Below are 26,945 nucleotides of genomic sequence, written 5' to 3'. Positions count from 1 at the left end.
AATGTCGCAGTTCCGCTAAAAATCGCTGATCGCTGCCATTGGTAATAAAAAAAAAATAGAAAGTCCAAAAATCTATCCCATCCAATACGCTTTTTGGGATTTTTGTTACCAAAAATATGTAGCAGAATACAAACTGCTACAAAACTGATAAAAAATTCGATTTTTTTATTTTTTTTTATTGGGAATGTTTTATAGCAGAAAGTAAAAAATATTGTGTTCTTTTCAAAATTGTCGCTCTTTTTTTGTTTATTGCGCAAAAATTTAAAATCGCACAAAAACTGCAGAGGTGATCAAATACCACCAAAAGAAATCTCTATTTGTGGGAAAAAAGGGCATCAATTCTATTTGGGTACAGCGTGGCACGTAATTGTTAGTTAAAATAACGCAGTGCCGATTCGCAAAAAATGGGCTAGTCATTAAGGGGTTAAAACCTTCCAGAACTGAAGTAGTTAAGATTCTCAAAGCTCAAATTATATTAGTTATAATTTAAAAGTCCCATAAATTGGGATGTTTCCAATCCACCATCAACCATCAACCACGAAAACTAATGCCCCATACACACGTGCAGATTATCTGCAGACTTTTGTCTGCAGACTTACCAAAACCATATAATATGAGGTCAAACCTAAACACTTTCAATTTGTATGCAATCCGGCAGGCCCTTGCACTACATAGAAAAGGTAAGTCTGCAGACAAAAGTCTGCAGATAATCTGCACGTGTGTACGGGGCATTAGTCATCAATACACCTGGCAAGAAAATAGGGTTGCTTTACTAAAGCTGGAGAATGCAAACTCTGATGCAGCTGTGCATGGTAGCCAAACAGATTCTATCTTCAGCTTGTTTAATTAAGCTTTGACAAAAAAAAAATAACCTGGCAGCTGATTGGTTTCTATACAGAGCTGCACCAGATTTTGCACTCTCCAATTTTAGTAAATCAATCCCCAATGCATGTTCTGTCTAAAATATTTACCATCTCCAAAGATGTGTTGCTCCTCCCACCAACCCATGTATAGATGAGCAATTTTCGCTCCCAAAATTTAGAAGCACCACATCTCTGGAGATAGCATTGGTTGCTGCTTGCATATGCACTACGCTCTTCTGGGATCCTAGGGTACTGGGCAGAACTGCGTAAAGGCCTCACCTTCTGTCCCACTACCGATATAGATAAATTTACTTTTAAAAAAGATTTAAATTTATTTGCTCGAAAAATTCTTTTACAAAGTCAACACGCCCAGAAACATAACCCCAAGTTACTGCAACCCAAAACCAAAAAATTAGAAACAGAAGCATTAGATACACTAATCGCCTTACTAGAGGAACAAGATGGACTCGACCTAATAGACAGGATTGATTTGGACTCGTTATTAAACGAACATCCTCAATCCGGCGCAACAAACCGCTTTCAAAAAAAGTCGGATAAATTTCCTGCTCTAAATAGTAATACCAATCTGGCAGCTTTTGTCATGTTGGTATCTCAAGACATTGAGAAAATCAAACTCTTTCCTCAGACTCGAGCCTCTAATCTTAGCTTAGAAGAAAACCAGGCACTCACTGATCTTACCAAACAATTACAATTGACTATTAAGCTCTCCGACAAGGGGGGCAATATAGTCATTATGCATAACCAACAATACGCCAATATGTGCTGGAAAATCCTCAATAACTCAACTTGGTATCACAAAATATCTAGAACTACTATTGATAAGTATTTTGCAGAATTTTACGCTTTGGTGGATAATGGATACCTGACAGGTTGTATAGATAAAACCACTTGGGATTTTCTTAGAATTAAATTTCCTACTATCCCTACCTTTTATAGTTTGCCCAAAGTCCACAAAAACAAAAACGACCCCCCTGGACGACCTATCGTCTCGGGCAGGGGCAGCATATCTGAAAATCTAAGTAGATACGTGGACAGCAAACTGTACCCATTTGTGCAAACTCTCCCCTCTTTTGTAAAGGATACCATACACCTTCTTCAATTGTTGGAGGGCATGTCGATCCCTGCGGACGCCCTGCTGGTGGCCATAGATGTCGAAGCACTATACAGCTCCATCCCCCACCAGCAGGGTATCCGCACGGTCGCACATGCCCTCACACAATCCAATTCAGATTCCCCAGTTACACAAAAATTCATTCTACAATCACTTGAATACATCCTCACCCGTAATGTATTTTCTTTTGATGGTTCCCATTTCCTCCAGGTACAGGGCGTTGCGATGGGGACATGTTGTGCCCCATCGTACGCAAACCTGTACCTGGGGGAATGGGAACGTTCTTTCCTCTCTGAGGAACAACATTTGAAATATACCCAGCACATATTGGCATGGCATAGGTACATTGACGATGTCCTCATTATCTGGACAGGCAATGAGGAATTACTCCTAGACTGTGTTCATTCCATGAACAGAAACAACTTTAATCTGTCATTCACTCTAAACTACAATAGCAAGTCCATTGATTTCCTGGACATCACAATCAACAAAAATCAATTAGGCAACATCACGACCACATTATTTAGAAAACCTACCGCTGCTAATACAGTACTTTACGCAACCAGTGCTCATCCAGCCCCGCTAATAAGGTCTATCCCTTACGGGCAATATTTGCGACTCAGACGCAATTGCTCTGAAGATCCCATTTTTAAGTTGGAAGCAGATAAACTTAGAACAAGATTGACCACCAGAGGCTACACACAAACTTGCCTTAAAAAGGCCTATCGTAGGGCCAAATCGCAACAACGACAAGACCTCATCTTTAAAAAATCGATCAAAACTTCACGTGACAACAATCAGATTCAACACCAGGCACGTATTATAACCTCATATACGAAACAACATGATAGAGTCTACAATGTCCTTAACAAATACTGGCATTTACTTACATGTGATCCACATCTTAATCCCTTTGTTACTGACCAACCGGCGATAACTTATCGCAAGACCCGTTCACTCAAGGATAAATTAGTTAAAAGTGAATACACAGGCGATTTTCGCCAAGATCCTTGTAAACGCTTAGGAACTTTTAAATGTGGAGGGTGCAATATATGTCAATACATCTGCACAGACCCCAATATACTTCTTCCTAATGGGTCCCCATATAGACCTCTACATTTTTCTAATTGTCAAACGATAGGAGTAGTCTATCTCCTCCTCTGCTGCTGTGGGTGCTTCTATGTCGGGAAAACGAAAAATGAATTTCATAAACGAGCTCAACGACATATTACATGTATGCGCCAACGCAATCCGGATCTCCCCCTTGGGAGACACGTTTTGACTACACACAGTGGCATTTTCCCACGTTGCCTTTTTGTCATCCTTGACCGGGTGCACCCCAGTAGCAGAGGAGGAGATTGGGACAAGACCCTTTTACAGAGGGAATCTAGATGGATCCATAATCTTAGGGCTACCATCCCCCCAGGACTCAATGAAAGCATTAGCTTCAAGCCCTTTCTTGAGGGTTTCTCATCAGGAGGATGGGATCCATAATACATCTATGGTTTAACGATGACACTATGGGGTAATGTCCTTTAATGCAATACCTGTTTCATTTTAAAATCACCAAATATATTTATATACCCATTATATATTGGACATGATCTCTTCTTTCCCTCTCTTGAGGACATCACCCAATGACAACACCATGGGGTAATGTCCTTATATGCAATCTCTGTTTCACTTCAAAATCACCAAATATATCTATATACCCATAATATATGGGATATGATTTCTTCCTTCCCCCTCTTTCATATATATAGAACAAAAATTTCTCTATATTATATAGATCCATTTTCACACAGATCTTGCCTGACAATAAAATATAGATCGGTTTTGTTAATGGATGTATCCAGTCTGCATGTTTTTACTTTATTTCAATGCCAATATTTGTGAACTTCATTATTTACATACATTTTTTCCTTCAGTCCTTTTGGATTAGCTGCCCCTCTTTTGTTTAACCATTACTACCCTTTATCTTATACCACATACCATAGCATATAAGTACCACTGTGTGGCTATTTAATACACCGTGTTTGCGGTGGTCTTTGCCCCTGTTTGAATTAAATGCTATTTCAAAGTATCCAATATCAATTTACATCCTTTTTTTCTGTATTTGCTTCCTTGTGTAAACACAGAGTTTGCCTTGTTTATATGTCTTCATTCTTGGTCTTGTCCCCTCAGCCGCAGCTTTATGCTAGTGACAGTGTACGCTCACCGGACAGATCCTCCCCCCGGCGCACACAGGGGCGTTTCTTCGCCCCATCACCGGTCACCTGATCCCGCCGTGGGCGGAGATCCAGACCCGGATGTTGTGCGTCGGCGTGCCCGGAACGCACGCCGCGGCCAACCATGTGTGGGCGGCGTCTGTGCGTTCTGGACACGGGGGACCTCCATTGGTCCACACACGCCCTGGGAGGAGGCTAGACGTAGGCTCCGGCGCATGCGCCGGCGTACTTAATGGCGGACCGCGCTCTACTCAGAGCGCGCCGCCATTACTCACACATACAGACCCACACAGGTAAGTTATTCTACTTTTGGTCATCTCGAACTACTTTTATGATACCTGCACTTGCCATAGAACTCTTGTTAACATTTATTCTGGCACCTGGGCACTTTTTGAGACTTTCACCAGTACCATCTTCCCCTCACTTGGCGACTCTTATCTCTGGCTATACACGGCTCCCACATTCCTCCCCCATCACCCAGCTTTCTTTTTCTCTTTCCTTCTTTTTCCCTATGAATTGTAGGACTCACGTTGGGAAATGAGGCTTTTTCTACCCTTATATTTACTTTTTACCTATTTACCCTCTAATATTCCTTACAACTTTATGTTTGACATATTTCATGTCAACAGGGATGCAGGGCTGGATACGTCCCAGCACTATAAATCCTTCGGGGGACACGTTCATTCTACTACTATTTTACAGGTAGTCATTATCAACAATATCATTTCTTATTCCCCCCTTTTATTTTCTATTATAGACATACTCCATCTAATTTTCCCTCTATTTCTTTTCACAACCATCTAGATGACCTGTGTGTTTTTGACCTTACTTTGGAGATCCTCGTGGGATTTTCTGTTCGTGGAGCTCTCTTCTCACTGTCATTTGCCAAACCACTGTGTATTTGGCTTATAATTATTTAAATCTCCCTTGGAAGCCCATACAATACTAACAATTTGCTCTGAGCCTATCTATGCATAGACCCAGTCCCACTAGCGTATACTCCTTGCGGCCATAGACAATCGAAGGCCTTTTTCTCATCCACCAAGGCCCATCCCTTTGGTCTCACGTCCTGGATTCCACAGAGGTCTTACATATCTGGTATGTAATCATAGAGGCATTTTTGCCCCCCCTTTTCACATCTAAATACGACAAATACTGTGTATAATGAATTATGTGATATATTGTTTCTAACATTGTTTAATACATGTGAAATCTAATTCTATACTTACCATTGTATCATATTCATTGCTACCTTTTATGTTCCTAGTCTGAGCTCTGGTGTTTTCTGGACTATCGAGAAAGGCAATTGGACCGAAACGCGTCTAGTCCGATCCAGACACCTCAGACCCTCTTGGTTCCAAGACGTATCTATGACCTTGTTTTTATCATATACTTTATGTGTGATTATGTATGTTTTATTTTTGTAATACGTGTAATAAAATTTATATACTTTCATACTCAAGTCCTGATTCTTGCCGTTGAAAGTCCCAATCTCCAGGGGTTATTTTTGTTCCATATTCATTAGGGATGTTGGCAAGATTTCAGGTTTAAAACACAGAATCCGAATTTATCTTTTCTGGGCAGAACAAAAGATCCAGCATGCAGGCACCCTAAGGTACATACAATAGAAGGTAAGTATTAGCGCAATAACTTTTTTATCTTCCAAGAATCTCTTTAACCACTTTACCACCGGAGGATTTTGCTGTCTTACGTCTGGGCCACTTTTGGCGATTCGGCGCTGTGCGACTTTAACTGACAATGGCGCGGTCGTGCGACGCCGTACCCAAATGAAATTGATGTCCTTTTTTTCCCCACAAACAGAGCTTTCTTTTAGTGGTATTTGATCACCTGTGCGATTTTTACTTTTTGCGCTATAAACAAAAAAAGAGCGTAAATTTTGAAAAAATAACAATATTTTTCAAATTTTTTTATATGAAATTCCCCCCCAAAAAAATGTAAAGATCAAAATTTTTTTTAATTTTTGGCCAATTTGTTTTCTGCTACCTATGTTTGGTAAAAAAAATCGCAATAAGCATATTTTGATTGGTTTGCGCAAAAGTTATTGCGTTTAATAACTAAGGGAAAGATTTCTGTCATTTTTGGTGTTTTTTTTTTTTAACGAGTAATGGCGGCGATCTTTTTTTTTGCGGGACTGCGACATTGCGACGGACAGATCGGACCCTGACTGACATTTTTGACACTTTTGGGGGTACCAGTGACATTACTGCAGTAATCAGTGCTATAAATATGCACTGTTACTGTAAAAATGACACTGGCAGTGAAGGGGTTAATTTTATTGGAGAGGGAGGGGTTAATGGATGCCTGGTGCTTACTGATGTGTGTGGGGAGGGGACTATGTGACACAAGGACAGATCTAGGGTTCAGCTATGCACACGATCGCCGCCGCTCCTCCCCTGGCCCGACTCCCGCTGTGACTGAATACAGCGGGGGGGAGCCTCCGGCGGCGCGCGCGCGGCGCCTAGAAGGGGGAAGGTCTGCCGATGTAGGTCTACGTCGTCAGACCTACAAGAGCCACTTTGCCGCAGTAGTATCAATGTGAGCAGCGGTAAAGTGGTTAAAATGGTCTTTTTACATGTGTATCTGAAAAACATTAAAGCGGAACTTCTCCCAAATGGGGAAGTTCCACTTATTTGTATCCTCCCCCTGCCCTCTAACATTTGTACTTTTTGAGAGGAGGAGGCAGGTACCTGGGTTTGACAGGTACCTGCTCCCACTTTCGTTTGGATTGCTTCGGAGATCCGAGTGGAAGTTCAGCCCCCCTCCTTCTCCTGTAGCCTTATGGGACAAATCATAGAGCCCAAAAGACTGCGGGACCATTCAAAAAGCACAGCGGGGCTCGAGCATGGGCAGTGGGAATCCAGGAGTGAAGCCACAAGGTTTCACTCCCGGTTTCCCTTAGCTAAGATGCTGGCTCCTGCACCCGAAGCCAATTTAAGAATCGGCTCGGGTGAGAACAACTCTGGATCCCTAGACAGGTAAGTGACCTTATATTAAAAGTCAGTAGCTACAGTATTTTTACTTGCTGACTTTAATTAATTTGGGGGGAGGCTGAAACTGGAGAACCACCTTAACCACTTGACCTTGTGAGGGTTTTACCCCCTTCATGAACAGACCATATTTTGCTTTTCAGTACTGTGCTACTTTAACTGGCAATTGCTCAGTCATGCGACAGTATACACAAATTAAATTTATATAATTTTCTTACACAAATGACTTCCTTTGGGGGGTATTTGATCACCACTGGGTTTTTTATCTTAATTATATAAATGAAAAAAGACTGGACATTATGAAAAAAAAAAAAACAACACAATATTTTCTACTTTTTGGTATAAAATATATCCAATAAAATTAGATTTCTTCATAAACCTAGGCCAAAATCTATCAGCGACTTATTATTGGTGACACTAATATTGTTCTGACCGTGACCAGGATACAGACGCAGACAGACATTATACAAATAATGGTGATAATCAGCGACTTATAATGTGTTTGTGATAGTGTGGCAATCAGTGACTAGCACTGACACTGGCTGGGAGGGATGCTAACTAACTTTAATTGGCACTATATGATGTTGCTAGTGACACTAATACAGTGATAAATGATGTCACTGTACTAATGGCACTGGCTGGGTGACAGGGGTGATCAGGAGGGCAATCAAAAGGTTAACTGTGTGCCTAACAAGTGTATGTGTGCTGATTTTACTCACTTACAGACTGGCTGGCTTTTCTTCCTGATTTCAGCTCTGAACGGTAAGTAAAGTAGGGGAAAAAAAAACAGCCAGATCTGGGTTGTGTTCACTAACACACACAGATCTGCACTGTGTTTGACAACAGCAATGACAGGTTAACAGCCAAAACCACAGCATGAGAGGCAGGGGGAGCGTGCATGCGCAACACTAAACCAGGACGTTCAGCGCAACATACTGGTACGTTGCAGGGCCTAGGAGAGCCACTGGCCAGCAGTACAATTGCTACTAAACAGCCGGCAAGCGGTTAAAAAGACTATAGCTCCCATTTTATGGAGTCTATTCTCTAGATTCAATGACTCACCACTATCAATGTTTACCTCTCACCATAGCAGAGCCAAACCCACACAGTACATCTGGCTGAAAGTCTTTATGTATTTTGATTACAGAAAGTGCATTTATTCTGTAAGTATCAACTAAATATTTTTTTCTTTATCCACAGGTTTATAATAAGAAAAATAACAGTGTGCTCTCTCAATTATATGAGTAATTTGTAATTACAGTAAACCCCCGCTCCATCGCGGTTCAGTTTTTGCGGTCCCAGTATATTGCGTTTTTTTTTTTGTAATGTTATTTTACTATATAAATCATTAAAAATGAAATATTTTTGTGTTTTCCATAGCTCTTGCTATGTCTCTCTGTATCTTTTATGTGTTTAAATGAGTTTCTATTGTTTTAAAAGTGTGTTTAAAGACCTTAAAATGCTTTTACACGTACAGTGACAGTAAAAAAAAACATGCCTACAATGCATTTTAATAGGGTTTTTCTATTTTGCGGATTTTCACTTTTCGCGGCTGGGTCCGGAACGTAACCCCCGCAATGGAGGGGGGTTTACTGTATATGAAAGTGGGGGGTGTCATGGCGCTCTTCTAATATCCCAAGATGGTACAAGGAATGTGGGTGGATGGGAGGGGGGGGTTATGGGGCTGCGTGGGGGGGGGGAACAAAGTTTGGTACTGTAGGGAAGCTATAGTCCGCGGCAGCCGGCTGAAGCGTGGAGAAGCCCTGAGAGATGCAAGAAAGGAGAGAGCGGCGCCAGCTTAGTATAGTACAAGTTTATTTAACACTGTTAAAATTGGTGACTCACTGTCCGAGGTTGGGTGAGACCGGTACACAAAGACTGTTAGGGTCATCCATCTTCCTCTTCCAGGATAGTGGTCATAGGAGAAGGTGGTGAGGTTCCAGAGGTATAGCCGAGCCGCTGTGGGGCTGCTAGTTGTCACTGGCCGCGGCGGAGCATGCACAACAGGGCTCCGGCTGCCGACTTCTGATCCCTGATGACATAACTTCCTGGCAGGAGAAAAATAGGGGTTGCACGCGTTCAGAGCATCCGTGCTCCTTCGTCAGGCGATGGGAGTGTCTCAGGTGGGGCAGGGAATGTATACCCTGTTGCCAGACTAATTGCAAAGACATCTGTCTGTGGGGGGGCGGAGCCAAAAGACTCTAAGAAAGTCATCTCAGTAAAAACACAATTGGGGATACATGTCTCTAGGAAATGGAACACTACTCAAACAGAAATTTCTTGAAAAGGGCTATCCTGAAGAACTCATAACAAAAGCCTCTGACCACTACCTGCATGAAGATCTAAAGAAAAGTAGAGCGGAGTATACAAGGAAAATAAACAATCATCCCACCTCCGCACGATTCACTACCCAGTTTCACAGTAAATTCAAGCACATGGAACGCATTTTCCATAAACATTGGGCAATCCTAAAGGAAGACACTTACCTACGTGCAGACCTCACCGAGCGCCCCCGTTTTTCATACAGGCGCGCAAAAAACCTCAAAACTCTAATAGCACCAAGCCAGGTCCGCTCCATTAGACCAAAAACTAACTCATCACTCACCTCCTTTTTCCAAATCAAGGGAATGTACAAATGTTGTAAGACCAGGTGCTTAACATGCAAACATGTGAGACACGGTCTAAAGGAATTCACAAACAATGGAAAAACCCATCACCTTACTGACTTCTACACTTGTTCGACGGAATATGTCATCTATTGCCTCGTGTGCCCCTGCAACCTACTTTATGTAGGCCGTACTATACGGACCTTACGCAAACGCTTTGGCGAGCATCGGAACCTTGTTGAAACAGGTTCCGATAAACATAGCGTCCCCCGACACTTTACTGAGTATCATCCCAAGAGCTCCGATGGACTCAAAGTGTGGGTATTGGAAGCCATCCCTGCACACTTTCCCCCTGCTGAACGGTTCAAGCGACTGTGTACCAGAGAAAACTACTGGATTTATACCCTGGACACTCTAGCGCCAGGAGGCCTAAACGAGGGATTAGAAATCAATATCACACTCTAAAATATTGCACATATACTTGTGACACCTCATACATTCACACATCATTCCCTATCAGTGACATATATATATAATTTTTTTTTTTCCATCAATATTTTTATATATATATATATATATATATATATATATATATATATATATATACATATATATATATATATATTTTTTTATATATATATATATATATGTATATGTGTATATGTATGTATATATATGTATATATATATATATATATATATATATATATATGTATATATGTGTGTATTCTATTCTCATTTTCATTTTTATTTTTATTTTATTTTTATTTTTATTTTTTTCATTTTTATTATTATCTTTATTTTTACTTTTATTTTCATGTTTATTTTTATTTTTATTTACATTTAGTTTTATTTTTATTTTTATTTATATATTTTTATTTTTATGTTTATTTTTTTTTTTTTTTTTATCTTTACATTTATTTCTATTTTTATTTTTTCCCTCCAATACCGTTTTTTCATGTAGATGTATACACACATTACCGATCTATTTTCCCCATGGCCATGTCAGTATTGTTTTTATGGGATTTATTCTTATAAGTCCTCTTTTATGTAATACCATCATGTATTTTTATGTATTTTTATGTACTTTTATGGATTTCCTAGAGACATGTATCCCCAATTGTGTTTTTACTGAGATGACTTTCTTAGAGTCTTTTGGCTCCGCCCCCCCACAGACAGATGTCTTTGCAATTAGTCTGGCAACAGGGTATAAATTCCCTGCCCCACCTGAGACACTCCCATCGCCTGACGAAGGAGCACGGATGCTCTGAACGCGTGCAACCCCTATTTTTCTCCTGCCAGGAAGTGATGTCATCAGGGATCAGAAGTCGGCAGCCGGAGCCCTGTTGTGCATGCTCCGCCGTGGCCAGTGACAACTAGCAGCCCCACAGCGGCTCGGCTATACCTCTGGAACCTCACCACCTTCTCCTATGACCACTATCCTGGAAGAGGAAGATGGATGACCCTAACAGTCTTTGTGTACCGGTCTCACCCAACCTCGGACAGTGAGTCACCAATTTTAACAGTGTTAAATAAACTTGTACTATACTAAGCTGGCGCCGCTCTCTCCTTTCTTGGGTTTACTGTATATATGTACATGGGGTAGCTGTTTTAATTCATTAGTATGGTTGTGGCTTGCTGATGCTCTTATGATTACCTTATCAGCCAGATTGGGTCTGTCTGATTGCAGTCTCTAATGACATGGAACACTCATATTGCACCTTGCTACCAGAGACCATGAGGTCTTTCCCCTGTTTGGGCATCACCATGATGTACTCACATTCAATGGTGCAGAGAATGGTAATGATGTCATCACATCAGGGCTGCTTTCTGCATAATTGAAGACCACTCACCTGACCCATGCATCAATTAACCAGCCTGAAGACACCTGAAATGTTTAATGTAATATCCGTTTACCTCTGGATGGGTTACTGATATTGCTGGCTTGTAAATGGCAATATACCAGTCCTTGAATTTGTGTTTGGCGCCAGCCACCTTCACTTACTATTTTCAGACTATTTATCCCAAGAACAAATAAATAGGCAGAAGTGTTTGGGGACACGACCAAGAATTGAAGACCATATTAGTATAATAGAGCCTCCTGGACTTTGGTGATGCGATGTGACATACACCATATTGCCAAAAATATTGGAATGCCTTGCTTTACAAGCACATGAACTTTAATGGCATCCCAGTCTTAGTCCATAGGGCTCAATATTGAGTTGGCCCACCCTTTGTAGCTATAACAGCTTCAGCTCTTTTGGGAGGGCTGTCCAAAGGGATTAGGAGGGTGTCTTTGGTAATGTTTGACCTCCCTGAAGCGCATTTGTGAGGTCAGGCATTGATTTGGACAAGAAAGCCTGGCTCGCAGTCTCTACTCTAATTCATCCCAAAGTTCTATTAGGTTGAGGTCAGGACTCTGTGCAGGCCAGTCAAGTTTCTCCACCCCAAACTCTTAATGGACCTTGATTTGTGCACTGGTCCAAAGCATTTGGTGGAGGGGGGATTATGGTGTGGGGTTGTTTTTTAGGGGTTGGACTTGGCCCCTTAGTTCCAATGAAGGAAACTCTTAAGGAGTCAGCATACCAAAACATTTTGGACAATTTCATTCTCCCAACTTCGTGGGAACAGTTTGGGCATGGCTTCTTCCTGTTCCAACAAGATTGCACACCAGTGCACAAAGAAAGATCCATAAAGACATGGATGAGTGAGTTTGTGCTGGAAGAACTTGAGTGACCTGTAAAGACTCCTAACCTCAACCTGATAGAAAACCTTTGGGATTAATTAGAGCAGAGACTGCAAGCCAGGCCTTCTGGTCCAACATCAGTGCCTGACCTCACAAATGCGCTTCTGGAAGCATGGTAAAAAATTCCTATAGACACACTCCTAACCTTTGCGGACAGCCTTCCAAAAAGAGTTGAAGCCGTTATATCTGCAAAGGGTGTCCCAACTCAATATTGAACCCTACGGACTAAGACTGGGATGCCATTAAAGTTCATGTGCATGTAAAGGTAGGCGTCCCAATACTTTTGACAATATAGTGTATGTGTCAACACTTTTGGGTCTGCTTTGCCTGCTATTCATTAAAATGAAAGTGAATATAAAATTTATTTAATATACAGTATATTTTCTGGAGATTATTGCTACTTTTTCTACCTGTAATAGATTACAAGTTTCTTATCATTTTAATCAGATCTCCTGTATTGATCATGTGAGAATAGTGTGGTAGATCAGAAAGTAAAACAAGAATACATTATGTACTTATGTCATCTCTAAGTTTACATCAAACCTCTGTCCTTGTTTTTCAAGACTTTCCAGGTCTCATGCAGAGCGGGGAAAATGCAAAGCATACGTGAACAATGTTTTGTTTTTGTTTGTTTCTATGTGCATAGTTAATTGGTCAGTTTAGGAAGTTTTGGCTCCCATTTGACTTTTTTTATGTTTTTTTTTTTTATTTTGCTTGTCTACTCTTTTTTTCAGGAAGCAGCAACATCCTGCCACCCGGCTAAACACATACAACAATGTGCAAACAATACAAGAAGGGACATAACTGTTACAGGAGAGCTAAGCCTAAATCCCTGAAAATTTATAGAAATTGAAGCAACTCAAATCCCATAGACAAAAGTTTCTATTGCTAATATTCTACATACAGTTTAAGGAACAAAATATTAATAATTCCCAGCAAATATTGTTTTCAGATCAGATTCAAACCTGTTTTGAAAACTTGAATCTGAATCATAGAGACCGGTTTACTAAAGGAGTTGAGAATGTTCACACAATAAAATGTGTGACTAAAAACTTAAATTACCCAATTGTGTTAAAAAAAATCCTTTTTACTTATTTCATTTGCACATAATTGAATTAGTAAAATGAATACTCAATCAATTTGTTGTGTGAAGATTCTCAACCCCTTTTAATCAGCCCAAAAGACGTGCATTGTGTCAAGTAGTGGTAAACCACAACCATTGTGTGGCGCTGTGTAGCAGAAAGCAGATTCACCATATGTAATAAGCAAATAGGGCTGCCCCATGTACATATATAATCACAATAAAATAAAGTTTGCATAAAACATTAATAAACATTGGTAAGAATATTTACATCTGATTTAAAATTTACATCTAAAATAATAAAAAGTTTGGAGATATTTTTTGTGCTGTTTAGGTATTCAGTTATAGTTTAAGTGGTACCTACATCCTAAATTGCATAGTAGATATTATCAAATAAATGGGGAGTGGCTAGAAGATTTTCTTGGTACCTACAGACACACAACAAAGTGTAAAATCAAGGGTATTTTAAAAATTAGCAGCAAGACAAAAAGTTTACTACAAAGTGAAAGTGTGCATTAACCACTATACCACCGGAGGATTTTGCTGTCTTCTGTCCAGGCCACTTTTTGCGATTCGGCGATGTGCGACTTTAACTGACAATTGCGCGGTCGTGCGACGCCGCACCCAAACGAAATTTACGTCCTTTTTTTCCCACAAACATAGCTTTCTTTTGGTGGTATTTGATCACCTGTGCGATTTTTACTTTTTATAAACAAAAAAAGAGCGTTTATTTTGAAAAAATAACAATATTTTTCACATTTTTTATATGAAATCCCCCCCAAAAAAATGTAAAAATCAAATTTTTTTACAATTTTTGGCCAATTTGTTTTCTGCTACCTATGTTTGGTAAAAAAAATCATGATAAGCGTATTTTGATTGGTTTGTGCAAAAGTTATTGCGTTTACTAACTATGGGAAAGATTTCTGTCATTTTTGGTGTTTTTTTTTTTAACGTGTAATGGCGGCGATCTGCGATTTTTTTTGCGGGACTGCGACATTGCGGCGGACAGATCGGACCCTTGACTGACATTTTTGACACTTTTGGGGGTACCAGTGACATTACTGCAGTAATCAGTGCTATAAATATGCACTGTTACTGTAAAAATGACACTGGCAGTGAAGGGGTTAATTTTATTGGAGAGGGAGGGGTTAATGTATGCCTGGTGCTTACTGACTTGTGGGGGGGAGGTGACTTTGTGAGACAGGGACAGATCGGATGTCCAGCTATGCTGAACACTCCGATCTGTCACTCCCTGTTACTATGGAGATCCAGACTCGATCCCCGACGATCGGGTAAGAGCAGCGGCGATCGCCGCTGCTCCTCCCCTGGCCCGACTCCCGCTGTGAATGAAAACAGCGGGAGCGCGCCTCCGGCGGCGTGCGAGCGCCGCCTACAGGGGGAGGAGTCCAGCGACGTAGGTCTACGTCGCTGGACGGGATTGTGGCAAAGTGCCGCAGTAGCCTCCATGTGAGCGGAGGTAAAGTGGTTAAAAGAATTTGGTTCTCATTGCACCCTGATGTTCTGACCAAGCTGTGTTATCATTTGTTATTATACCAGATAGAGATAATATTGTACAACAGTGGGGTATTATTATAAAGCTGTAAAGACAATATTATTCAGTACTCTGTAGAGACACTACTGGTCAGTACTCAACTCGTTTCTCTGTATTTGCCGCTTCTTCAGGAGTTTGGACACCACAGAATGTTTCTATAATTAAAAACATACATTAATTTAAATAACAACATATGAAAACATATTTAGTAAGAAAATCGATTTGCTAAAAATAAGAATGGCTGGGCGCTTACCAGTGGGTGCACAGAAAAGGTGGACAGAGGCAGACAGTAGGCATCAAAATATGTCTTCATGGGCGGGTTGGACAGCAGATAGAAGGGGCTCAACTTTGAATATAGTGATGTCTAATACATATGAGGCGAAAAAAGGATATTAAATTATGTCCTTAATGAAAAGAGGACATCTTGTAAATAAATATAGCGAATATATATATATATATATATATATATATATATATATATATATATATATATATATTTATATACAGGTTTGCACATACCCCTCCAAAGATGTCGATCGGTTGAGTACTGACCAGCAGTGTCTCCACAGAGTACTGATTAATATTTTCTTTACAGCTTTATAATATTACCCCACCCATCGGTACCAAGAAAATCCTCTAGTCCCTCCCCATTTTTTGATATTATCTACTAAAATAATAAAAAGAAAATTCACCATTCCTTTAAGAGCATGGTTTGGCAAGAGCTCTATAGTGATGTGGCAGTATATTGTTTTAACAAATTTAGTAGTTTAACATGTAAACGATAGCATAATGAAATAGTCATCTTAGAAGTATTTTGCTTCGACCATAGTCTAAAACTCATCTAGCCTTCAGCTGCATTTTTATGCACATTTTAAGTGCTTAGACAGCACCAACATGCCTGGAGAGAATTTTTAAATTCCCCTATTGACCTTTGTGGTTATGATGGCTTTCACATCAATTCCCATTCCTCTCTCTCTTACAATATTTTTTATTTAACAAGAGAACCTTTGTAATTTCACCAAGGTCCTACCTTCTGCACTGTGGGAGACTCAAGATTGGGAAGTAAATCAGGTATTGTCAGCTCCAAGCCACCTGGAAGCTGAATCAGCTGAATGCGTGGAATAGTTAACCCTGTAAGCTATCTTGGGACCTAACACACTGGATTGCTAATGAAAAAAAACAGAAAGAATATTACATTAACATAAATAATTAGAAATGTCTATTTATAAAATTATTTTGACTGTGCATGTGCTTTATTTGCAGTTGAATTTGGTAGTTTTTGTCACAATGCCTAAAAAACATGGATAAATGAAAATCACATATATGAAACAAAGACTGGTCCAGTCTGTACATCAGTAATTATCCTAAAATGAGTTTATTAAAGATTAACTTTGGTTTAAAGCAGGCATGTCCAACCTGTGGCCCGAGGGCCGCATGCAGCCCAGAACCGCAGGCAATGCGGCCCACTGCCCCCTGACAATTAATTTTTTTTTTTCCTGGGGAGGAAGGAAGTCGAGTCAGGGGCACGGTCACAGCAAGTTCCAAATAACTGTAGGCAGAGGGGGGGCGAGCGCCGCCGGATTACAAACAGAGCGGGGATCTCCTGCTTACCCTGCGGCCACGGTCATATGAAGCCCCGCCTTCTGGACTGGCTCCTATGTAAGACAGCACATTGGTGACGTCTATCATAGGAGCCGGTCCAGGAGGCAGGACTGATCCCCGCTCTGTGTAATCCAGCCGCTCTCCTTTCTCTTCATTGCAGACTGCATTGGATGGGCACTCACTGGTGAGGCTGCATTGGATGGGCATGCAATGGTGAGGCTGCATTGGATGGGCACTGATCAGGCTGCATTGGATGGTACGCACTGGTGAGGCTGCATTGGATGGGCATGCACTAGTGAGGCTGCATTGGATAGGCACGCACTGGTGAGGCTGCATTGGATGGGCACTGGTGAGGCTGCATTGGATGGGCACGCACCGGTGAAGCTGCATTGGATGGGCATTGTTTAGGCTGCATTGGATGGGCAGGGCACGCACTGGTGGGGCTGCATTGGATGGGCAGTGGTGAGGCTGCATTGGATGGGCACGCACTGGTGAAGCTGCATTGGATAGGCACTGGTGAGGCTGCATTGGATGGGCACGCACTGGTGAAGCTGCATTGGATGAGCACTGTTTAGGCTGCATTGGATGGGCACGCACTAGGCTGCAAGTGCCGTGTGATCTCCCAGCTGCCGCAGGAGACTTAGGATGTCTGCAGTCAGTGACAGAGCTGCTGCTTCCTGTATAGTTCTGGCTCTGTCACAGGCGGAGTGATATGAAATGCACTCTGCCTGTGACAGGAGTCATACAGGAAGCAGCGGCTCTGCTCTCTACTGCAGCTGCTGCTTCCTCCTGCAGTACCCACATAACCAGCATTACCCACCAGCAGTACCCACCAGCAGTAACCGCCAGCAGTCTGCAAAATAAGTAGAAAAGGTATGTGCAATAGTGTGTGTAAATTGTTGCAATATGTTTTTTAATAACTAGTTGTGTTTTGTCATAATATGTCATGTCCTTGTTCATACATGTATGAGTAAGGACATTACATTTTCTGGCTGCCTAAGTCACATGTGCTAGGGGTGCAACTATCCCCCAGCACATAACTGTAAATATCTCAGCATGTGCAGTGTTTCTGACTTCTAACACCACACCACTTCAAATCACTGAAGTGGTCATGGTGGTTAGAGTGTTCCTTTAATATCTCTCAGTAGAAGTAAACCTCTTTATACTGATTCCAGTATTCCTGATATGGCGCAGGAAGGGCGCGGCGGCGTTTTATTACTTATATACCTTAACTATAGTATATATTTTATATGCGACCCGAGTAAATTTCTCTACACTCAATGTGGCCCAGAGAAGCCAAAAGGTTGGACACCCATGGTTTAAAGTGTATTTCCACTTTTGCAGCCAAATTGGGATAACAACTACTTTATATGTCTTACATGTCCCCATTCATATAGCATTATCAAAAAAATAAAAATTAAAAATTGCAGCTTACCTTTTCTTTTTTGGACCCTCGGCAAGGAAAATACTTGGTTAAAAAAATATTAAATGATCCTCACCTTACTGTTTTAGAAGCTCTATTCTGGACCCTGCAGCAAGGAAAATCCTTAGTTAAAAAAATATTTAAAAACAACAGCTTACTTTTTTTAGATGCTCTATTCTTGACCCTCCAGCAAAGAAAATTCAGTGTAATTCTCTTTCTTTCTAAGCAGAGTTGGACATCTGTGTTTGCCATAATTAACCCTGTCTCCACTATGCAGGCAGATCTTCATTACACATTGTAAATAGATTTGAACAGTCCGTCCTAGCAAAGGGTAAAGGTATAGAGGCTTTTTGCATTATATGTTAACACCTTCCCACCCAGCCTATAGCAGATTGATGGCCGGGTGGGCCTTTTCGTCCTTCAGAGTGGACGTCATATGACGTCCTCCCAGAAGGTGGTGCTCGCGCAGCCATGCAATAGTGCGGTCTGTTACTGGCTGTGCCCATCAGACACAGCCGATGACTGATCATTGTAACCGCTCACTGCCTGCCAGTACCATGTGACCACTGTGACCAATCACAGCAGATCACATCATATTCCATAATCAGTCTGGCGCAACCAATATAAATACAAGCGAATTATTGGAAAACAATGATGAACAAAGTCCCAGCGTATATTATCCACCGCTGTGCAACTCAAAGTGACAGTTCAAAATGATAGTGATCCAGTGAATTTGGTGGCCACCACCTTAAGGTGAAATGCCTGCTCTCCTCCAGATAATGACTCCACTACAGAGTCACCATCGCCTATTAAGATGTCTCATAGGATGCCACAGGGGTAGTCCTCCACAAGATATCTATAAGTTTTGCTGACCTCCTCCTAGGGTCTCAATCATTCATGTGCAGTCATAAAATTATTTAAAAGAAAACACTCTCTGCTTCTAATATTTATTATAAACGTGTGTAAAAACCATTCATATCATCAGCTCAATTTCGCTGGCACATTCAAAAAACATCCAAAGTAAAGACTCATCCCACCTGTACGCGTTACGCCCTCTACTGGGCTTCTTCAGCAAGTGGTAATTCACAATTTATATAGATGTACCAATTAGTCACTAATCCTTCTATTAGTGTGGACACCTGCGCACCAAACCGGGACTCCTAAATCATGTGTCACTGCACCTACTATCCTCTAACTCCCTTCTGTGTGTAAACTAAGGGCACTTCCGCCCTTTTCCTGTCAACTGGAAGTGATGTCTCGGCTGATCGTATCGGACTAGAGGGTAGCCGGAAGTGACATCAGCGGAAATGACATTCGGGACACGGCTCATATATACAAATAAGCTAACTTCCGCCCTTACAAAGAGCCCTACTGCCCAGACTACTTCCACCCATCCTGCTACCGGAAATAGGATAAAAAAAAATTGGGGACAAAAAAATTTAACCATAAACAGGCCCATCATATTACAAGGAGCCACCGAGCGCAATTGCTCATATACTCACCCCTGAATTCTCCTGACCTGCAGAAACCACAATCCCCACAAATATAAAATCACTCTCCATCTAGTCTAGACTCCAGGATATCCACACTCCCAGGAATAACTATACATAGACTAAAATTTGAATAAAACAGCTGTATTTAAGATAAAAATACATAATATCTAAAACAAAAAGTTATATAATTAAAATCTCCATACCACCTCATCTGTTTAGATTACAACCACAATTCACTTACAAGTCTCCTATCATTTGGACACTGACCAGATATTAATATAACCTTATTTATTTAGTGCTGATAAACAAGTTTAAATCAAATTCGGTGTTAATACCTAGAGGGGTGAGGACTTTAGTCTCGTAGATACAGAAAGATTCTCTTTGACTTAACTTTCTAAAAAAATCACCTCCTCTCCAATGTTTAGTGACCTTCTCGATTCCCCAAAAGGGTCTTTATTATGTGTCATTCTAAAATGTTTCGGAACACAGTGTTCTTTTATCTTTTTTGATATTGTCACCCTCGCTTGAAGCTTCCCGGAGGTACGTCCCACATATTGTATGCCACAATCACATTCTAACATGTAGACAAACCCCTTGGTGGACTTAGGTCCGTCAGTACAACAGGATTGATCAAGTTTCAGATATATACCATAGTTTGTAGACTCTATAACCTTCCTACTAAATAATATACACTGATTTGGGTTATTTTCACCAAATGTAGCAGAATACATTTTGGAATACATTTATGAAGAACAATTATTTATTTGCAAAATTTCATAACAGAAACAAAGAAAAATGCGTTTTTTTTTTCAAAATCTCTAGTCTTTTTTTCGTTTATTTTGCAATAAACAAAAACCCAGTGGTTAACAAAAGTAAAATTGTCCTGTATTTACGTGGTTAATGAGGGCAGACCTGGGACAGGCTCATTATGACTTTTTTTAATAAAAAAATCTACAGCCAGCCATGACACCTTCTCCTAAGAAAAGGTAAGAAACATTTTTAAAAACATTTATTAGGCTGTGTGAATAGAAACACATAAAAAACTTACTGTATAGTGGCGTTTTCTCAAATTTGACTGGAAAAGCAGAATTATGGTTTAAGACAATGTAAAACATTTACACCAAACTGTACCGTCAAGACAAAGTTCTTTATTTAGCCCATAGTACTTCAGGTGCTTTGTCCACCTGAAAATATTATAGGGATTCCATAGCACCCAAAAAAGAAGAAATGAGGGGGGTGTGGGGTGTGTGTGTGGGGGGGGGGGGGGTGTTACCCCCACAAAGGCAGAACTGAGCATTGGGAGTATTTCATTTTAGACAGAATGGGGAATGGTTAAAGCTTTTGATAGTCATTTATTAACATTTGTGTTTGTATTTGTTGGGTTTTGGAAGCGGAAGGTTTTACCCCCTTAATGACCAGGCCATTTTTTACGATACGGCACTGCGTTATTTTAGCTGACAATTGCATGGTTGTGATTCGCTGTACCCAAATAAAATTGATGTCCTTTTTTCTCACAAATAGAGCTTTGGTGGTATTTGATGACCTCTACAGTTTTTATTTTTTGCACTATACGCGCATTGACGCCAATGCAAAAATGCTGCTAATGATGTGTTTTTGACGCCGCTTTTTTCCTGGCATCAGAAATAGCTGCAGCAGCTCATTTTTTCTGATGCCCTGTGTGCCTGGGGTCTAAACAAAAAAAAAAGAACATAATTTAAAAAAAAAAAAAAAACACAATATTTTTTTACTTTCTGCTTTAAAACACAGCCAATCATTTTTTTAAAAAAAAATCTAATTTTTTCATCAGTTTAGGCCAATATGTCTTCTGCTACATATTTTTGGTTAAAAAAAATCCCAATAAGTGTATATTGATTGCTTTGCGCAAAATTCATAGTGTCTACAAACGATTTAATATTTTCATCGAATTTTCATTCATTCATTTTTTTTACTAGCAATGGCGGCGAGCAGCGATTTTTAGCAGGACTTCGACATTGCAGAGGACAAATCAGACATCTAACTGACACTTTTTCAGGGACCAGTGACACTAATACAGTGATCAGTGCTAAAAAATATGCACTGTCACTGTACTATTGACACTAGCAGGGAAGGGGTTACCATCAGGGGTGATCAAAGGGTTAAGTGTGTCCCTAGGGGGTGTTTACTAACTGTGGGGGGATTGCACTGATTGGAGGAAGACAGAGAGCAGGAATAGGTACAGGTACGTCGTTTTGCGCAGTAGAGCCACACTGCCGCAGTAAATACACGGCGGCTGGTCGGCAAGTGGTTAATTGATGGGAATAAGCTGACAGAACGTCATTACTCTCCCCACGCTATCCAAAAACAAATGACTGGAGTTAGGCTACAGATACAGCCTGAGCAGTTTAACTCTTATATTTAATATGCATAGAGTATATCATAATTTTGAAGGTTATTTTACAGGTATGTATCTTTTGATTTTGTGCGTTTTCCTTGCCAGCACCCTTTGGAAACTTGCTTGACTACTAACAGTGCATAGGTCTGAAGACATTGCCAACAAGTCGTGATATTCCACATATAGAAGGAAATAGAGAATGTTCTTAGACATGAGTGCCGAGGAAACGAGCAAAGCTGAACAGGAAACAAGTTGTCTTACAGCTATCATGAAGAGATAACAGGAAGAAAATTATTGTAATGCTTTTCCATAAAGTCATTAATGCCTAGGTTTCCATTCTAAACACGCAGAACAATGGTAATAAATACTAAACAATTCACAGTGCATTAGGCCAAATATAAGAAAGAACAATCACCCCAAAACTTACATGGCTATGTAAAATTGGTATATCTAACTGTTTCATCAACAATAACTGCTCTGACAGTTATAATCATAGATAAACTGGTGCAACTGTTTTCTGTCCTGCTAATTTTTTTCTGTTGTTATATTGAACTGTATGAGGTTACTTTTGTTTTTTTATACCCTGAAATCTAGTGCTAATTTTGGGCCACTATAACTTGTTTACCTTATGACTTGGTATCTCCCTCCATCCTCCCCTACTGTTTAATGTTAGGTTGATCAGTCCCTGATACACCCTTCCTGTTTTTTCCATGTTTCCCCAGTCAGTGTTAGTTCTTCGCAGAGACAGGGGTTAGAAAAGTCATTGTCTTCTTACACTTCAAAAAACTGAAAAAAGTCCTCTGTACAGCACAAAAGTTAAATTGTGTTGGTTTCAACTATTGTGTCTTATTGAAGAGTTACCTGATAGGTCAGTTTAAATGGGCAAACAGGATAAGTGTACTTTTGCTGAAAATCCTTATCCTTTAAAGTGGTTGTAAACCTTTGGGGTTTTTTTTTAATAAAAATAACAAACATGCCTATACTTACCTGCTCTGTGCAATAGTTTTGCACAGAGCAGCCCTGACCCTCTTCTTCTGGAATTCCCCTGCCGCTGCTTCAAGCCTCTCCTCTTTATCTGGGGCCTCCACCTAAAGTTTACTCCCGAGTCCCGCTGCCGCGTCCGATGACACAGATAGCAAACTCAGTCCCCCCCCCCACTCCCATGTCCCAGGATTTGATTGACAGCAGCAGGATCCAATGGCTCCTGCTGCTAACACTCTGTCTAATGAGGAGAGAGAGCCGCTGGAGCTGCTGGAGCCGCTGCGCTTGTGTACATCACTGGATCGGATCGGGCTCAGGTAAGAAAAGGGGGGGGGGGTCTGAGGGGGAGCTGCAGCGCAGAAGTTTTTCACCTTAATGCATAGAAAAACCCCTTTAGAACCACTTTAACTCCACAGCATTTTTTAAAAAACTAAACAGTGAGGTTTGGTGCACTTCAAATAATTTGATCTTGGTGCACTTGTATATTTGATCAAGTTTTCCTACCACATCCAATCATTGAATGTGAATGTTCTATTATCAACCAATTGCCGACCACCAGCGGTACATATACTGCGGCAGGTCGGCTCTATTGTGCGAAACAATGTTTCATGCAATAGCCAGTTTGGGCGCGCTCAGATTGGCCATAGGAGGAGCCAGTCAGCGGGTCCAGCGGATGCGATGTTCGCTGGCCACCTGCGATTATCCCCAGAGAGGCAGAATGGCTGTCTGCCTATGTAAACAAGGCAGACTGCTGTTCTGTCACAGATACACACAGGGATCCTGTATTCCTGCTATTTAGGAACACTGATATCTGTGTTCATCTAGTGAGTCCATCCCCCACACAGTTAGAAAGCACCCCCTAGGGACACACTTAACCCTTTGATTACCCCTGGTATTAACCCTTTCCCTGCCAGTGTCATTAGTACAGTAACAGTGCATATTTTTAGCATTGATTGCTATAGTAATGTCACTGGTCCCCTCAAAAATGTCAGTTAGGGGTCCAATCTGTCAGCCGCAATGTCGCAGTCCCGCTAAAAAATGCTGATTGCCGCCAATTTAGCTGAGAATTGCATGTTTTTTTGATTTTTTTTTTTAACAAAAATATGTAGCAGAATACATATTGGCCTAAAATGGTGAAAAAATTAGATTTTGTAAAAAAAATGTATTGGCTGTGTTTTATAGCAGAAAGTAAAAAATATTGTGTTTTTTTTTTTCAAAAATGATGTTCTTTTTTTTTTTGTTTAGGCCCCAGGCACACAGGGCATCAGAAAAAACGAGCTGCAAAGCTATTTCTGACGCCAGGCTATGTTGTATATCAGAAAGTAAAAAACATTGTTTTTTTTTTGTTTTTTTTTAAGAATTGTCGCTCTTTTTTTGTTTATAGCGCAAAATATAGAAACCGCAGAGGTGATAAAATACCACCAAAAGAAAGCTCTATTTGTGGGGAAAAAAGGACATCATTCAGCCGCTGGGCGGTTTTACCTGTACTCTCAAATATGTTGCAACAATTCTCTGTTACCTTCCTTTATTTTTCAATAAAAATTGTTTATGGGGGGAAAAAAAAAAGGGACAACAATTTTATTTGGGTACAGCGTTGTACGGCCACGGTCTAGAAGCGGTCAAATAAAAAATTGCATGAATACAAGCATACTTCATCTGAAAAAGACGTGCATTGGCCTATAGCAGGGGTTTCAAAATAAATTTAATCGCGGGCCACATCAGCATTATGGTTGCCCTCAAAGGGCCGGTTATATCTGTAGGATTAGATGTCCAGAGCACCCCACGCCCCCTTACATGAGATGTCAAGAGCCCACCACCATCAGAAGTCAAGAGTCACCCACCCTTCCTTACATCACAATGCACCCCCTTACCTTGTGCTGCTGCTAGGAAGAAGATGCGAGTGGATCTGGGAAGAAGTGCAGGGTCTGGAGAACCAGAGGAGGGCTGGAGTCAGCTTTCAGAGTCTGCTGAGTCCAGGGGAGGCAAAGGCAAGGTTGTTTTGTGGCTGCACAGGGAGGTGCAGGATCTTCAGGAGGAGTTCTGCCCTCCTCTCTGCTGCGAATTGCTGAGAAGGGGGGGCAAAGATGAGCCTTTCTGCAGCTGCACAGAGGAGTGCAGGATCTGGCAAAGGAGTTCTGTCCTCTCTGCTGCAGACTACAGAGACAAGGGGGGTGCCGCAGCTGCAGGAGAGGTGCGAGGGCCACATGAAATGGCCTTGGGGGCCGCATTCGGCCCACAGGCCTTGTGTTTGACACCTGTGACCTATAGCATCCGATCACATTTAATTTTTCAGCATTTTAGAGCAGTAAGAACAATTAAAAATGACCATTGTCAGTGATGGGCTATCATACTTTGTGTACTACTGTTTGCCTTTTTCGAGAAGGGCCTAAATGTTAAACCTGGCCTTAAACAAATATAAGAACTACATTTTTCATGTAGTGGCTGAACGTTGTTTTCTAAAGGATATCCCTGTACTGAAATGCATCCAAGGTCTGATATAGCAAGTGTCAAGTCAGAGAGTTCTTTTGGCCAAGAAAAACCATGAGTTAGAGATAATTATTCAGTCATTTGGACAAAGAAAAAAAAAATAAGACAGGACCTTTTACTGTGGACCTGGTAAGGTCCTAAACGTTTATTTTCTTTGTCAGAATAATAGGAAACGCATTATAAAAAATAAACAGAGGCTAAGCATAACACACTAAGAAAAAGCACAAGGGGTAATGTAAATTGATGGGTAGAGCGACAACAAAAAATGTGCTCACATTGGCAGATTCAGAAAGTGGAAAAGGGCAAAATGAGATTTTAAGGAAAGAGTGCACAATACAAGCAGAATTCTACTTATCTCTTATCACATATAGTTTGGATTTAGTTCAACAAAAGAGCAGTTTGGCAAATGCAGAATGTATCCTAAGTTCAGATAAATGTCTTTAAAATCTGTTCTACAGATAATTTGTGTGACGCTCCCCACAAACCAGCATATATTGTAATGCATTGTGCATATCCATCGTGATTACACATTCTCCGATAGGATTTTATAGCTGAAATGTTTTTTTTTTTCTAATGGAAAAGCAGAGCTACTGATTTTTTTTAACCACTTCTCGACCGAAAGGATTTGCCACCTTAATGACCAGGCCATTTTTTGCGATTCGGCACTGCGTTATTTTAACTGACAATTGCGCGGTCGTGCGGCCCCGTGCCCAAATAAAATGAATGTCCTTTTTTCCCACTAATAGAGCTTTCTTTTGGTGGTATTTGATCACCTGTGCGATTTTTATTTTTTGGTGCTATAAACAAAAGAATAGCAACAATTCTGAAAAAAAAATATATATTTTTTTCACTTTCTGCTATATAACATTCCCAAAAAAAATTCAAAAATCTATTTCTTCATCCTTTTAGGCCAATTTTTATTCTGCTACATTATTTTGGTAAAAAAAAAAAAATCCCAATAAGCGTATTTTGATTGGTCTGCACAAAAGTTATCACGTCTACAAACTAGGGGAAAGATTTTTTTTTTATTTATTAATTTTTTTTTTTTTTTCCAAAAATGATTTTTATTGAAAATTCAAAAAAGTACAATAGAAGGTACATACAGTCTCATGCACAAGATAAGAAACAAACAATAGTTTAAAAACCTAAAAAACAAGGTAAATTTAACGTAATTTGTGCCAATAGGAATTCAAGTATATATAAAGACAACATCTTTGAGTTTCTATAACTGACAAAATAAAAAAAGGAGATCACTTATATTTTGTATTCTGGAGACAGTATGCTGACATTGTTGACATTATTCCAAAACAGAGGTGGGCTTGTATAACGTCTTATAAGTGATATGTAAGTAGAGCAATAGAGTCATTATGTCC

At 40.4% G+C, this 26,945-nt stretch overlaps 1 long non-coding RNA gene across 1 annotated transcript in view; it reads left to right on the top strand.

The window, feature by feature from the left end:
- The first annotated feature begins 898 nt into the window (after positions 1 to 898).
- Positions 899 to 26,945, top strand: part of LOC309567228 — a 283,804-nt gene continuing 257,757 nt past the window's right edge. Inside the window, exon 1 of the long non-coding RNA XR_014225925.1 lies at positions 899 to 930. This is a non-coding gene — a long non-coding RNA (uncharacterized lncRNA). The remainder of the gene's footprint in view (positions 931 to 26,945) is intronic.

Source organism: Pelophylax lessonae, assembly GCF_965119305.1.
Source record: "Pelophylax lessonae genome assembly, chromosome: 1".
Lineage (NCBI taxonomy): Eukaryota > Metazoa > Chordata > Amphibia > Anura > Ranidae > Pelophylax > Pelophylax lessonae.
Note: the sequence above shows the minus strand (reverse complement) of the source record. Positions and strands in the feature narration are given on the sequence as shown.